Source organism: Canis lupus, chromosome 26 (genome assembly GCF_048164855.1).
Source record: "Canis lupus baileyi chromosome 26, mCanLup2.hap1, whole genome shotgun sequence".
Classification (NCBI taxonomy): domain Eukaryota; kingdom Metazoa; phylum Chordata; class Mammalia; order Carnivora; family Canidae; genus Canis; species Canis lupus.
The window spans coordinates 24,000,326-24,014,235 of record NC_132863.1 but is presented as its reverse complement, the minus strand read 5'-3'; the positions used below and the strand labels follow the sequence as shown (position 1 = coordinate 24,014,235).

The 13,910-nt window shown below is 55.5% G+C and overlaps 1 long non-coding RNA gene across 1 annotated transcript; it reads right to left on the bottom strand.

Annotated features, from left to right (window-relative positions):
• Positions 1-2,070: 2,070 nt before the first annotated feature.
• Positions 2,071-12,728, bottom strand: LOC140618310 (uncharacterized). The gene is made up of 3 exons (XR_012018493.1): positions 12,516-12,728; positions 7,373-7,441; positions 2,071-2,841 (listed from the first exon to the last, which is right to left on the bottom strand). It is a non-coding gene; the product is annotated as an uncharacterized lncRNA (long non-coding RNA).
• Positions 12,729-13,910: the final 1,182 nt, after the last annotated feature.

Sequence of the window (13,910 nt, the reverse complement as noted above, 5' to 3'; positions counted from 1 at the left end):
AACCAAAAGGTAGTGGGGAGGGACAGAGGTCCTATATGAGAGGCTGGGCCACGACCTGATCCTTGAGTGCTAGCTCTGGTGCAGGCTGGAGAGGGGACACAGCGTCAGGTGAGCCAAGCTGGGGTCCTGCCTTAGTTCTGCCTCTGATTTGCTGTGTGACCTTGGGCAAATGACTCACCTTCTCTGAACCTCAGTTGCTGCCTCTGTACAATGAGGGGGGTAGATTCTCATTCCATAAATATTTATTGATTGTCTATTGTGCACCAGGCCTTATGGCAGGGAGGAGACTCCAGGGAACACGATACCAGGGGTGGGGGGGAGTTCACACCCCAGTGTCGGGATGAGGACACTGACAATAGGAGGGAACAGCACCTGGGCTGGCTGCCATTTTTGTTAAGTGCCGTGAAAGACCTAAATGTGCCCTCTAATGCAGGGTAAGAGGGAGTGGGGGCTGACCTGCTTCACACAGGGGGTCAGAGAAGGCCTCTGAGGTGACACTTGAGTTGAGGCCCCAGGTGGAGTAAGAGCCAGCCATGCAGCACTAGGGGGAAGAGAATCCCTGGCAGGGGGACTGTGGGGGTGGTGCGTGAGTATGGCCTCTGCTGTCCGGGAGCAGCAAGAAGGCCCCAGTGGCCAGCAGGACATAACTGCCGAGGCAAGGGGACGGGAGACAGTCCCACAGTGCCCTGCAGGTGCACCCGCCCCAGGAAGGTTCTGAGCTGGGGCCACCTGGTCTGACTTCTGCAGTCTCAAGTCCTGGCTGTGATGTCTCCTGTCCCAGCCAGTCACCCTCGACTCCAGCAAGTTGGGCCTCTCCATGGGGCAGGGGACAATGGCTCCAGCTGCCCCCACAGTGGGCCCCTTGTTTGGTTGCTCACTCATTGAGCTTGGCCCCGGAGGCTGCTGGGTTGAGCCAACACCTCTTGGCTCCTGACCCAACAGGGCCCCACCTGGGTTAGCTATTAATGAGCAGAGCACAGGTGAGCCCCAGGAGTGACCGAGAGGAGCCCCACCTGGGGAGGGGGCCCCACATCCCAGCAGGCCTGAATCCAGTGCCACCTCTGGCACTTCCTTGTGTTGTGGCCTTGGATAAGTCACTTAGCTTCCCTGAGCCTCCGCTGAGCCTCCTGGAAAAGGGTGTAGGAAGGCTTCTCCTCGGGCCCCTGCCCAGCCCACTCTCTGGCTCACTCAGCTCTGGCTTCACCTGCTTCTTGGTGACACCTGGAGCTCAGCCTGTCTGGGGGCCTTTGCAATTCACTGCTTTCTCCACCTGAAACATTCTTCCTCAGGCTCAGTCTTCATATCCTGAGTCTCTGCTCTTGCTGCCTCCTCAAAGAGGCCTCCGGGACCACTCCAGCCAAAACAAAGCCACCCCATTACTCTGTATCCCTGTGGTGCTTGATGTGCTCCTACTCCTTCTAGATTGTACTCCTTCATTCAACGCATATTTCCTCTGTGCCTGGCACTGTCCTAGGTGCTGGGGAGAGAGCAGAGGGCAATCACTGCCTACCCTTCCCAGAGGGTACAATTCTAGCAGGTGACACAAAGACAAAGAAAGTGGTGAGAGGGTGGGGAATTCGGGGGCGGGGGACTCACAGAGATAGGAGCAGGACCTGAAGGAGAGGCAGGGTCTGCAATCTGTGGGAAAGGTGTGGGGGCGAAGGCCCCTGAGGAGGCATGTCTTCACCATAGCTCTGTTCTTGGCACCTCGCACACAGTAGGTGCTTAACGGAAGCCTGGCGTTGCTGTCACGGCGAGTAGCTGAAGGAATGTGCTCTGCTGGGGAGCCCTTGGCCCACACAGGGGTCTGATGGCCCCGGTACAGGAGGAGCCGGCTGGAGAACCTGTCTGTGGGCACAAAGAGGTGGTGAGAGCCAGCAGGGAAGGAAGAGGCAGGCTGGTGGCCGGGGCTAGTCTTCAGGGGTCTTCCGTGCCATGCAGGGAATGGGGACATTATCCTGAGGGCCAAGGGCGGCCGTTGAAGGTTTGGGTGAGTAGATGACATGATTAGATCCAGGCTTTTGATTTCTTTTTTTTTTTTTTTAAAGATTTTATTCATTTATTCACGAGAGACACACAGAGAGAAGCAGAGACACAGGCAGAGGGAGAAGCAGGTTCCCTGTGGGGAGCCCAATGTGGGACTCCATCCCAGGACCCCAGGGTCAAGATCTGAGCTGAAGGCCAGGACTCAACCACTGAGCCACCCAGGCATCCCTAGATCCAGGCTTTTTAAAGCCCTTCTGACCGCCTGGCCAGACCCTGTTCGAGACCCAAGGGAGGCCTCAGGAGCGTCTGAGCCCAGCACAAATCCCTGCCCACCTGGGAGGGGACGGCTATAAACACAGTAAGTAAAGTGCACAGTCTGTGAGACTGTGGTAAGTACTAAGGGGAGAGAGAGAAAATGTGGAGGAGAAGGGAGTGGCAGGTGGCAGGTCGAGATTGTGGCTAGGGCCCCAGAGAAGGCCTCCCCAGAAGGAGACTTCTGCCTGCGTGAATGCTGCCTGCTGCCACGGGAGGAATGTTCCAGGAAGCAAACACCCAGCAGCAGGAGCTGGAGTGGGGCAGACCTGGGCGAGAGGAGGGAGACGGCCCGAGGGCCGCACAGCTTGCAGGGCCTGAAGGTCTTCATGAGGACTGGGGCTTGTCTGCGTGCCCGGCCACTGTGGGGCAGCGAGCTCCCGAGGCTCTGTGGGACTCTCCTTGGAGCAGGGTCCCTCTGGCTGCCACGTGGAGAATAGACTGCAGGCAGCAGGACAGGAGCAGGCCAACAGCAAGGCGGCTGGCGGGGGGAAGATCCGGATGAGGCTGGGCCAGGGGGAGGTGAGGGGCTGGCGAGGAGTGCTGGAAACAGAGATGAATCGAGAAATTGGAGCCAGCAGGACCTGCTGGTGCTGCCCATGTGGGGTCACACACACACACACACACACACACACACACACACACACTCACGCACACGCGCATGCACACACGCAGATGGAGCCAGAGCCCGAGTCCGGGAGGAAGGAGTTCAGGATGTCAGCCAGCGTTTGGCGTGGGCCGTGGGAAGGCTGGAGTTGCCATTCACTGGGGTGAGGAAAGTTGCAGGTGGAACAGGTCAATGTGCAGATGTCAGGAGATCGGACGGGAACCAAGTCAGCTAGAGAGGCACCGAGGAGCTGCGGGGCTCCGGGGAGATGCCCAGGTGGGCAGTCTCGGCGTGGGGGTCGCCCGCAGAGAAGCCCGGGAAGGTGGATGGAAGAAGCCTGACCGGGGCCCTCCACCCACAGAGGTGGGGGGCAGATGGCAAAAGAAGCAGCAAAAGGGCCGAGGAGGAGCAGCCAAGGAAGTAGGAGGCAGATAGAACATTCCGACTGCCAGCAAGTAAAGCGGTGAAGGAGGTTTGGCCTCGTCGGCTGCTGCTGGCCGGTCCTGGGCAGCGAGGGCTGAGTGAAGGCACTGGTTTAGCCACATCGAGGTCCTTGGTCTCCTGGGAGGGGAGGTGAAAGGCTGAGGGGAGCGAGTTCGAGGGAGGAGAAGGGGCCGGCAGGAAAGACACACTTTCAAGGAGCTCCTGTGGGAGGGGGCGGGAACTGCAGGGGAGGCAGTGTGGGCTCCAAGAGAAAACCCAGCAGATCGTGTGACTCGGTTGGTGTGTTGCCTGGGTTGAGTGGGCAGAGAGGGAAATGCTGATGAGTTCTAAGAGGGGAGAGTTGCTGGAGCAGGATCTCCGGGAACATAGAGGGGACACATCCCCGAATCATCCCGCCGACCCCAGGAGATGAGCGATGCTACCCTTTCCGCTTTACAGGTGTGGGAACTGCAGCCCAGAGAGGGTTGGTTGCCCTGGCCCAGGTCACACAGCTAGGAGAGATGGCGAATCTCCACAACTCTGCCTTCCCCTTGATAGGTCGGGCTGTTATCCTACTTGACAGATAAGGCTCAAAGAGGTTCAGTCATTAGAAACAGCTCACAGAGCAGGTTAGTGGCTGGGTTAGGAGGTAGGTTTGATGTGAGGTTGAAGAAGGGGCAGCAGGAGGTGTCAGGAGTGACTCTGGCACCCAGAGCAGAATTATGGAGAAAACGAAGCTGAAAGAGCGGCTTCTCCCAGGGCTGGGGACTGGGAGAGAAGCAGGTTTTCAGAAGCTGCTGGGTTCAGTCTGGGAGGTGCACGGGTTTTCCCAAGCGTAAAATGGGACATGGTGCTGACCTCACTGAGTCATTGACACTCAAATGAGTAGAGGTAGGTAAAGCCCTTCGAAGAGGGCCTAGCACCCAATAAATGCCAAGTAGTGTGTCGGCCCTCATTACTCTGGGTCTGGCTGGCTGGAAGCACAGTGGGACTTCTACCCAGAAATATGCACCAGCAGCTGGCTCACGGGTGAGCCTAGTAGGGCAAGAGGGCTGATGGGAAACTCAGGGCCACACAGACCCTTTGGGGTCCTTCCCGGACAAGCTCAGCTCCTGGATCATCCCTGGGTTTGAAGGCACAGCCTTCAAGGGACCCGAGGGCCTTTAAGAAGCTCCAAGGGTGGAGCCTTTGGGGGAAAGACCTCTAGGAGCCACTAGAGGCTTTGGAGCAGGGGACGGATGGTTTTACTTCTCGAAGCCTGAGGTCTTTGTCTATAGGATGGGTGGCCGGACTCTTGCCTTATAGAGATGCGGGGACCATAACATGTGCTGACTGAATCCTGGGACCGGAATTCAGGCAGGCAGGGTACCTACCTGCTCTGATCTCATTTGCTGTGTGGCCTTGAACTAGTAGCCTAACCTCTCTGGGCCTTAGCTGTAGAACCTGGATGATATAAGTGTTCCTGCAGACTGATGACTCCATCACCATTTAGAGCTTCCCAATTTCATTAGCTGGCAAATCTCCAGCTGCACCTGAGGAGTTTTTCAGCTTCGAAGGCCTGCTTCTCCCCAGAGCCAGCAGAATGCAAGGCACCCTGGGCCTGAAGGATCCCACTTTGGGGCAGCTCTGAGGTGTTAGCCTGTGTTTCATTGATCCAGGACAGAGAAGTTGTGGGGCCTATTTTCCAAGTGTCCTCATTTTATGGATGAGTAAACTGAGCCTCAGAGGAAACATAACTCACCTTACCCTCAGAGCCCTCCTCTTTTTTTTTTTTCAGAGCCCTCCTCTTGCCACAACTCTCGGGCCACCCTGAGCTGCTGGCTCTTCGGGTGCAGATATCAGACCCTCAAGGGCATAGAGAAGCCTCTGCCCTGGTCCCCCCCACTCAATCCCAGGCTGTGGCATCTCCTATGTGCCAGACCCTGTCCTGAGCACTGGGGACCGACCACTAAGAGGACTCAGATGGGGTCCTCACCTCCTCTGGTGGAAAAGATCATGTGAACAGAAACACAGAAGTTAATGAGAAGAAGAGATTCATTCTGACCTAAGGATCCGGGGCAGCTTCCTGGAGGAGGAGGCACTGAGATGCATCTGGAATACCGGCCATCTTTAGAGCAACAGCCTCGGGCTTCAGGACATGGTCTTACAGTACCTTTCCAGTCCCCATTACCTTAGTCCCATTTTAGAGATGAGAAGAGTGAGGATCAGAGAACTGTGACAGGTCCAGGGTCACATGCTTGGGAGAGGGGCCTGAGCCATTTCCTGGGCTGAAGAGGCAGGAGAAGACTCAACCCCGACAGCCTCAACCCAGGAGGCCCAGGTCTTCCCCTGGCCCGAGTGTCCCCAGCACCCAGTTTCACTTCCCAAAACACAGACCTATTTTGGATCCTGCTGACTTCCTTTCTCACTCATGGCCGTTCAGGCGCCGAGGACTGGGCAACCGTAGAATGGACCTGGTGCCCCTGGGCCTTTCTCAATGCCCCTCTTACACCACCGTCCTGGAGCCTTCTCCCTGCCGGGCGGGCGTGGGGCTCCTGGGGCGGGCCGAGACCGCAGGGGGCTGGCGGGAGCTGCTCCCCCGCCGCCGGCTCCCAGCCCGCGCCCAGCCCGAGGCGCAGGGGTCCCAGCCCCACGGTGTCCCGGCCTCGTGACCTGGGCCAGCTCGGTCCTGAGCCTCCGTCTCCTCAACCTGTGACAGGAGGTTAAGGCGGCCTCTCACCTTGTTAGAACCCCACGAATCTAATCGCGGTGGCCCGGACACCGCTGGTGATTCCAGGACTCTTGCCCTGGGGAAGCCGAAGCCCTGATGTGGGGTGAGACCGTCCAGAAGGCGGAGAACGAGCAGTAGGGTAGGGCAACCAAACAGTGGCTTAGAAAGTGAGGTGAATTACAGGGAAAACGAAGCTGAGAAAGAGATGTGTGTGAGGTGGGAAAGGGGTTGTCATTTTTAAATAGAGTGGTCACAGGAGGCCTCCTGAGAAGGTGACATCTGATGACCTGGAGCGGGTGGTGGAGCTGGCCCTGCAGAATCCTGGGAAGGGTATAGCATGTGCGAATGATGTGACGCATGAACACCGGCTCAGTGACACTCTGGGGGCCAGGGGGCCGGACAGGCACGGGGAGGCCAGGGCATGAAGGCCTCCAGGGTCAAGGTCAGGACTTCACTCAGAGCCTAGGTGGGGAGCCACTAGAGGCTTCGGAGCAGGGGAGGGATGGTTTCCCTCCAGCTGTCTTATGGAGGGTACGCTGTGGGCCAGGGTGGGGGCGGGGAGAGGTGGGTGTAGCCATCCTTGTGCTGGTGTGGGCAGCAGCAGGGCCAGGACAGGTGTGGTCAGACTCTGCTTATATTTTGAAGGTGGAGCTGAAGGGATCTGCTGACAGATCTGGTGGCAGGGCAAGGGACAGGAGGGGGAAGGTAAGGGTGACTCTAGGCTTTTTGACTGAGGCTGAGCAATGAGAAGAATGGAGTTCTTGTTTGCTGAGATGTGGGGACCTCCAGAGGACCAGACTTAGGAGTGGAAATCAGGAGCCCAGGCTTGGAGTGGTGATGTGGAGGCGGCAGATGGGCACTCAGGTCTGGAGGGCGGGGGATAGAAGCAGGTGCCAGTGCCACCTCCCTGGCCTCCCGATCGCCCTCCGGCAGGCCCCTGTGGTGGATAGACCTCTCCAGTCCAATAGTTGCCTGTTGCTATGGCCTAGAGCCCAACTCCTGGCCTGGCCTGGCTCCAGCTCACCTCTCCATCCTCATCTCCCTTCAGCCTGTGGACCTTAGTTCATATCTTGGGCTGGCCTCGGGGCTTTGTACTTGCCCTGCTGCATTCTGGTCTGCTCCCTACCTGCTTGGTGCCCCTGGATGTGGCTCATCCTTGTTCTGGGCCTCAATTTCTCCATCTGTAAAAAGGGGGAGCATGGAGTCCTTGAGCCCTAATGAGGGTCCTTAAGTTTCCACACTTTGGAACTTTGGGAGCCATAGAAGCTACCCTTCTTTGCTCTGGTGAGACCCTGGGCAAGATGCTTCATGTTCCCCACCCACCTTGGTCTTACCTGCCTTCCAGGGTCTGTCGCAGGTGCTGGCTGCTGGAGGAGGGACACATGGTCCCTAGGACCATGTTCCTGGAGGAGAAGAACATTTCAGATGGAGCTATGCGGCCTGGGGCAAGACCTTCCCCACTCAGAACCTCACCTGGTGCTCATGCCTGCTGAGAGGTGCGGGGACAGCAGGACACCTGGCACACTACCCACTTGACAGTGTAGCTGGCCCAGCCGGCTTCCTGACAGCCAGGATGGGAGACTCAGCCCTGCCCTCACAGAGCTTGGCCAGCAGGCACCAGGCAAACCAAGTCAGGTACACCTCGGACCCCGCCCCAAGGGAGATGAGGGCTCTGGCGGTGTGTTCCACTGGCACCCACTGTCCTCAGCCTGCAAAGCCCACCTGTCCCAGGGCTTCCCCCCAGGACTCCACTCTGGCTAACAGCTCTAAGGATGAGTTGGAATCAATCAGGTGAACTCATGGCGAGAGGAGAAAGGTTTGGGCAAAGGCCTGAGAGTGGGAGAGAGTGACTTGTCCAGGATCACATGACTTATGGGAGGAGCCTGAGCCCATTCAAATTCAAGGCAAATTCAAGGAAGCAAAGGAAGATCAGTGTATCTGGAATCTCCAGTGATGGCTGGTGGGGAAGGTTGGGGAGCCCGGGTCAGACCTCCTGCGTTAGTCATGGGCTTCCCAGTCTCAGGAAAGAAGTGATCTCAGAAACCCAACTTCTCATGATAGATGGGAAAACTGAAACTCAGTTGGGTAAGGGACATGACCAAGGTCAAAGCAAGTTGAGGCAGACGCAGGGTTAGAATCCGGGCTTTCTATCATCTGCCTGTGGCTCTTCCTGCATCTGGTGAGTGGCCCAAGAGAAGGGGGAGAAAATAAATTGTTGACTTAGCACCTGTGTAACACACACACACACTCACACCCTTTACCGTGGGTCCCTGAGCCTTAGGCCAGAGCCAGAGCCCTGGGAATCCCTTCCAAACAAGAAAGGAACAGGAACCTAGCAGGTCATTTGATCCAGCCTCCTGCCACTGACCTCAAGCCTTCATACCACCGTCTCATTTGAAATCCTCTGAATTCTATTATAGTGAATAGAAACTATAATCCCCATCTTGTAGATGAGCAAACCAAGGAGAGAAAATGCAGCACTGACCTAAAGCCCCACCATAATCATCAGCCAAAGCTGTCTTGACTCCTAGTGTAGTGCTCTTTCCAAGGTCAGACATAGCACAGGTTTGAGCTATCTGGAGGAGGAAGTCCTTCCTATTGTCTAACTGAAATCTCTCCGGCTTTACTAAGTCAGCTTCCCCTTGTTTGGATGGATGCCTAAGGATGTGCAGAAGCACTGGGAATCTGCCTCATGGTCCTTGACTATTATTATGGAGGTGACTGAGTAGGAGTAGGAGACTCAGAGTAGGAGACTCAGAGACACCCCCTGCCCCCCATGAATCGAAACCCAGGAAGCCCCTTTGCTTGGTGGGGTGGGGGAAATAGCCAGGCCATTTGCCGTTAGGGCCTTTCCTCTAAGGGAAGGTTCTGGGAAAACTCTGGAAAGAATTCCCCAGGGAAGAAGTCCTTCTGGATCACCCCAAGGACACACACTCTCCCCAGGACGCAGCTGCCCGGGAACTGAGCTCGCGGCTGGCAACCGGCAGAACCCAAGGCCTCAGATCCACCCCCGTGGCCAGAGGCGGCCTTGCGTTTCCTCCACACACATGCCTGTTCGACTTGCTTGTCAGAAACCACTCAACAAAATCCAATTTATGGAGCCAATACGAAGTGGGGGGGAAATGCCTCTAAACAAAAAATATCTTTTTCAAATCAAGGAGGAGGAAAGCTCGAGACCTGGACGTCTGGATGAGCAGGCCCCATGCTAAGACCTGGACTCAAACCCCATGGAGGTCAGCCCGGGTGGGCCCTGGCATCTAGTTGGCGTCTTTCTCCAGAGAGATCTACGGCTCAGTGTGGCCAATATTTCCTGAGAAAGCTGAGGTCATGGGGATGCTGGCAGCAATGTACTGAGGGCCCACTGTGTGCCGGCCACTGTGCAAAGTGCCTCTATGTGGCTTGCTTCCCTTGAACCCTCAGAACCGCCCCATGAGGTAGGTGCTGCTATTGTCAACACCGTATCGATGAGGAAACAAAAACGCAAAGAGGTTAAGTCATTTGGCCAAGGTCACACAGCTAGTGAGAGGGGATAGAACACTCGAATGTAGGTGGTGTCAAGACCCTCTCCCTTGACATTTTGCTACAGAGATGACTGGCACCCAGCGGGGGCCTGAGGTGTGTAGAAGAGAGGAACAGAGGGGCAGAGGCAAGGATACTGGTTGAGGCAGCAGGAGGCTGATCCCCAGGCCCTGTGCTGCTGCCAACAGCCTGGATGAGTCCTTATCCCTCTCTTGTCCCTTGTCATTCCTGAAATGGGCAGTTGGGTAAGATGATTTGAAGCTGGTACAGAAGTTCACAGTGGCCATGAGCACATTAAAGGTTCTTAGAAGTCCTGAAGTAAAGAAAACCCAGTGAGGGGTTCGTTGGAAGAGTTGGCCAGCAGAAAGAGTCCCCTAATGATCCACAACCTTGAGTTGAACTCCTATCGATAAGTCAGGAAGTTGACAACTATTAGTGGGCCCTTTGGGAGATAAATGAGCAAGACAGGATCCTGTCTATGAGGAGCTCCTCCTCTGGAGAGAAGGTAGCCAGCCAAGCCAGAGATAAGGGCCAGCTGGGGAGCTGGAGGTGCTGGGGGAAGAGGCATCTCACCCTGCCTGAGGGTCAAGGAAGTATGGCAGGGAAGTTAGCAGTCAAATAGGGTTTTAAAGGATGAGTATGAGTTTTCTAGCAGAGAATTAGAGAGGAAGGACAGTCCCAGGGGTGAAAACAGCGTATACAAGTCAGTCATGTGAAGTGTTTGTTGTTCCAGGGGATGGAGAACTCACTGTGATTGGAAGAGAGAAGGGCTAGGGGTGTGGGGCTGGAACAGGACAGTGAAGGGCCTTGAATGCTGAGCCAAGGAGTTCAGACTGTATGCTGCGGCATAACAGAGGTCATAACTGAGAGAAGAGACCCTTTGGGTTGGGGTGGAGGGGAAAATCTATAGGCCAGGAGTCCAGTGAGGAGGCTGGTACTGCTGTCTGGGCCAGACCAGAGGAGGCCCATAGTGCACCGAACAGATGGTCCATCTGACAAGGGATCTTTGGCTTGTAAGAAATCCAGCACAAAGAGACCTAGATGAAAATGAAGAGGACCTCAAGCATGACTGAATCCAGGGGCTCAAGTGGTGGTGTCAGAAATCTGGCCACACTCACATGGGTCAAGGGGGTAGGGTGTCTTCCATGGCCAGTGTTGGGGTCAGTAGTGCCCCAGCCACATGCCCTGAGTATGGGGAAGGGGCAGCTTTTCTAAGGAACTTCAGATGACTGGGAGAAGGATGCCACTAGGCAGGTGGGTGGTGCCCACCGTGGGTGGTGAGTGCTGCAGGTTTAGTGGAGGGTGGACCCTTGCCTCGCCCAGGCCTCTGAGGCCGATGCATGCACCTAAGGGCCAGGGTGGCCAGAGTGGGCTTCACGGAGGAAGGGGCCTGCAAGGGAGACTGGCATCATGAGTAGGATGGTGGTGGGCAGAGCGGGCACTCTGGGAGGAAGGATCTGTGAGAACAAAGATACAGAGGTGAGAGTGAGCAGGATGTGTTCCAGAGCCAGTGAGCACGCCGAGCCCAGAGGGCTGATGAAAGGAGGTGGGGGGAGGTGAGACTGGACCTGACATCAGAGGTACTTACGTGCCAGGCCCCCTCTGGCCCAGCTGGGTGGCCTCTGTGAACCAGGGGGGAGACAGATGCTCCATGGTTCAATAACCTTTCATGGCTCCCCACGGCCCACCTGCCAGGCCAAAAGCCTGACCAGGCATTCAGGGCCCCAGCATGCCCATTGCTCCCTGACAGGGCGCCTACGCTCACCCAGGTGGCCATGCCCACCACACTCCAAACACACCATTTCCCTTTCTACCTTCCAGCCTTTGCTCTGGATGCTTCCCTGCTCTCAATCCCACTCCCTGTTTGCTATTTCTATCCATCCTCAGAAAGCCAGCTAGAGGCCTCAGCCTCCAGGAGGCCTTCAGTGGGCCTCCACTCACTTCTCACTTTTGAGCTCCTGGAGCCCTTCATTTTGATTTTTTTGTTTGTTTGTTTTTTACACACACCTTAGCCCAGCCAGCCTGGTGGGGGCAGGGTGGCAGTCACCCCTATCTGGGCTTTGGAGCTGGTCAGATCTGGGCTCAAATTTTCCCTGTGTGACCTTGAGCACATCATTGGACCTCTCCTTGACGACAAATAGAGAATACAAACAAGGCCTCATATGAGGCTTAAATATGGTCACATGTAAGAAGTTCCTAGCATGTAGGTTCTCACGCAGCTCTCACTCCCAATTTTCTTGTTGCTCAAATTGGAAATTATGTCCATCTCACCCTCTGTGAGCTCAGGCCAGCTAGGAACCACACCTGGATTTTTTTTTCCCAGTCCCCCGGTGCCTGGCACATAGTAGGGGATTCATAAGGGCTGACCTCTCAGTTTTCCTGGGCCACACAGATCCATCCTCGCCCTCCTGGTCCCCCTGGGTGAAGCTAGGTGTAGGCCTCGGTGGCCCCACACCTGCTCCCTGAGGCTGACCCGGCAAGCTGCTAGGTGCCAGCATCCAGCATCAATAAATTACTGGCAAGTTCAAGTGACGGGACAGATCTAGTGTCAGCTTCCTCTGTGTCATGCAGGAAGGCTCAGGCCCAGGGGTTCCCCTCCATGAGCCTCTCCCACCAAGGGCACTGTCCGACTAATAGAATTGTGCCTACTGTGTGCCAGGCCCCACCTCGCCACTTTGCACCACATTTGATTGACGCCTCACAGTGATTCTGTGAAATAGGTACTGGCTCCATTTTACACATGGAGAAGCTGAAGCTTGATGAAGGGGAGTGACTAGCAATAGAAAAAAATTAATAACAGAAAGACAAGCCAGCTTCCTTTCTCATTTGACATACATTTTCTTGGATCTCATTGCAATTTTAGTTATAATGCAAACACACATGTTCACACACGCGCACGCACACACGCTCTTGGGGTTCTTCATTCATTCATTCAACAGCTATGTATGGAACACCTACTATGTGCCAGGCCATTCTGGACTTGGAGATACTGCTGTCAGGACACAATCCCTGTCGTTTCGGAACACGTCCCAGTGCATGAGATGAACAGAACCAAGGAAACAAATAAATCCACAGACTGGAAGGTGATGCTGGGTCTGCGGAGATAAACAAAGCAGGGCAAGGGGATAGAATCACTGGGGAGCTATTTTGAAAAGGGCAGTCAGGGAGGGCTTCTCTGGGGAGGTGACATTTGAATGAAATTCCTTCTCTCAGACAGCCCGGGTGGCTCAGCGGTTTAGTGCCACCTTCAGCCCGGGGCGTGATCCTGGAGACCCGGGACCGAGTCCCATGCCGGCCTCCCTACATGGGGCCTGCTTCTCCCTCTGCCTGTGTCTCTGCCTCTCTCTCTGCATCTCTCTGTGTCTGTCATGGATAAATAAATAAAGTATTTTTTTTTAAGAAGAAATTCCTTGTCTCTTTATGCTTTCATTTCTGGAGACGGGAGATGCTGGACTCAAAAGATTTGCAGACTCTGTGAGGTGGGCAGAATGCTTTCCCAGGGGCTTGTGGGTCGGTCCCCAGGCACCACGGCATGGGCTGCTGCAGGTGTGGACACTTTATTCTCCTTCCTCTGCTCTCAGCCCCGAGTGCCTCCGTCCTAGGAGCCTGTGGGTAGGGCTTCTCAGAGATGCTCACCCGAGTCTCCCCACCGTGTGTTCTCATGGCACCTTTTTGTTTTCTAATTCTCAACCCATTTGTCATGATCTTTGAGAAGTCAGCTATTCCCTGAGCTCCGTGAGGGCTGGGCCCGCTCTGTCTTGTTTATTGCCGTGTTCCCAACACCACGCGTGGCGTCCGACACGGAGAGGACACTCCCGACAGAAGGTCGGGATACTTGGTAGACAGACACACTCATCGTAAGAGCTAATATTCATTGAGTACTTCGTCTCACAATAGCTCTGTGAGTTAGGGATAATTATTATCACCACTTTACCGCTGTTGCAAAACAAGGCTCAGGGCGAGGAACCCAGGTCAGGCCACTCAGCAGCAGAGCCTGCCCCGAGGAGCACGCTAAAATGCTGAGAGACTGGTTGGGTAAGGGGGTGGCGAGTAGTATGGTGAAAAATGCTGTCTACCTCCATCTGAGCTATGCATTTTGGGAGCCGGCCCATTTATTCTTTCATTCATTCCCTCACTTTTTAAAACTTTATTCATTTATTCAATCATTGCTACGCCTCAGCTCCTGTGCTGGGCACCGGTAGGGACAGGTAACCGGGTAAACATGATATTGTGTGGTCAGAGCCAGGATGGGGAAAGCCCGGGGGTCTGTGAGCAACCGTGGGAGCCCCGGAGCCAAACCGAGGGATCAGGAAGCCTTTCTGGGTGAGGTGGACCTGGAGCAGCAGGGAAGCG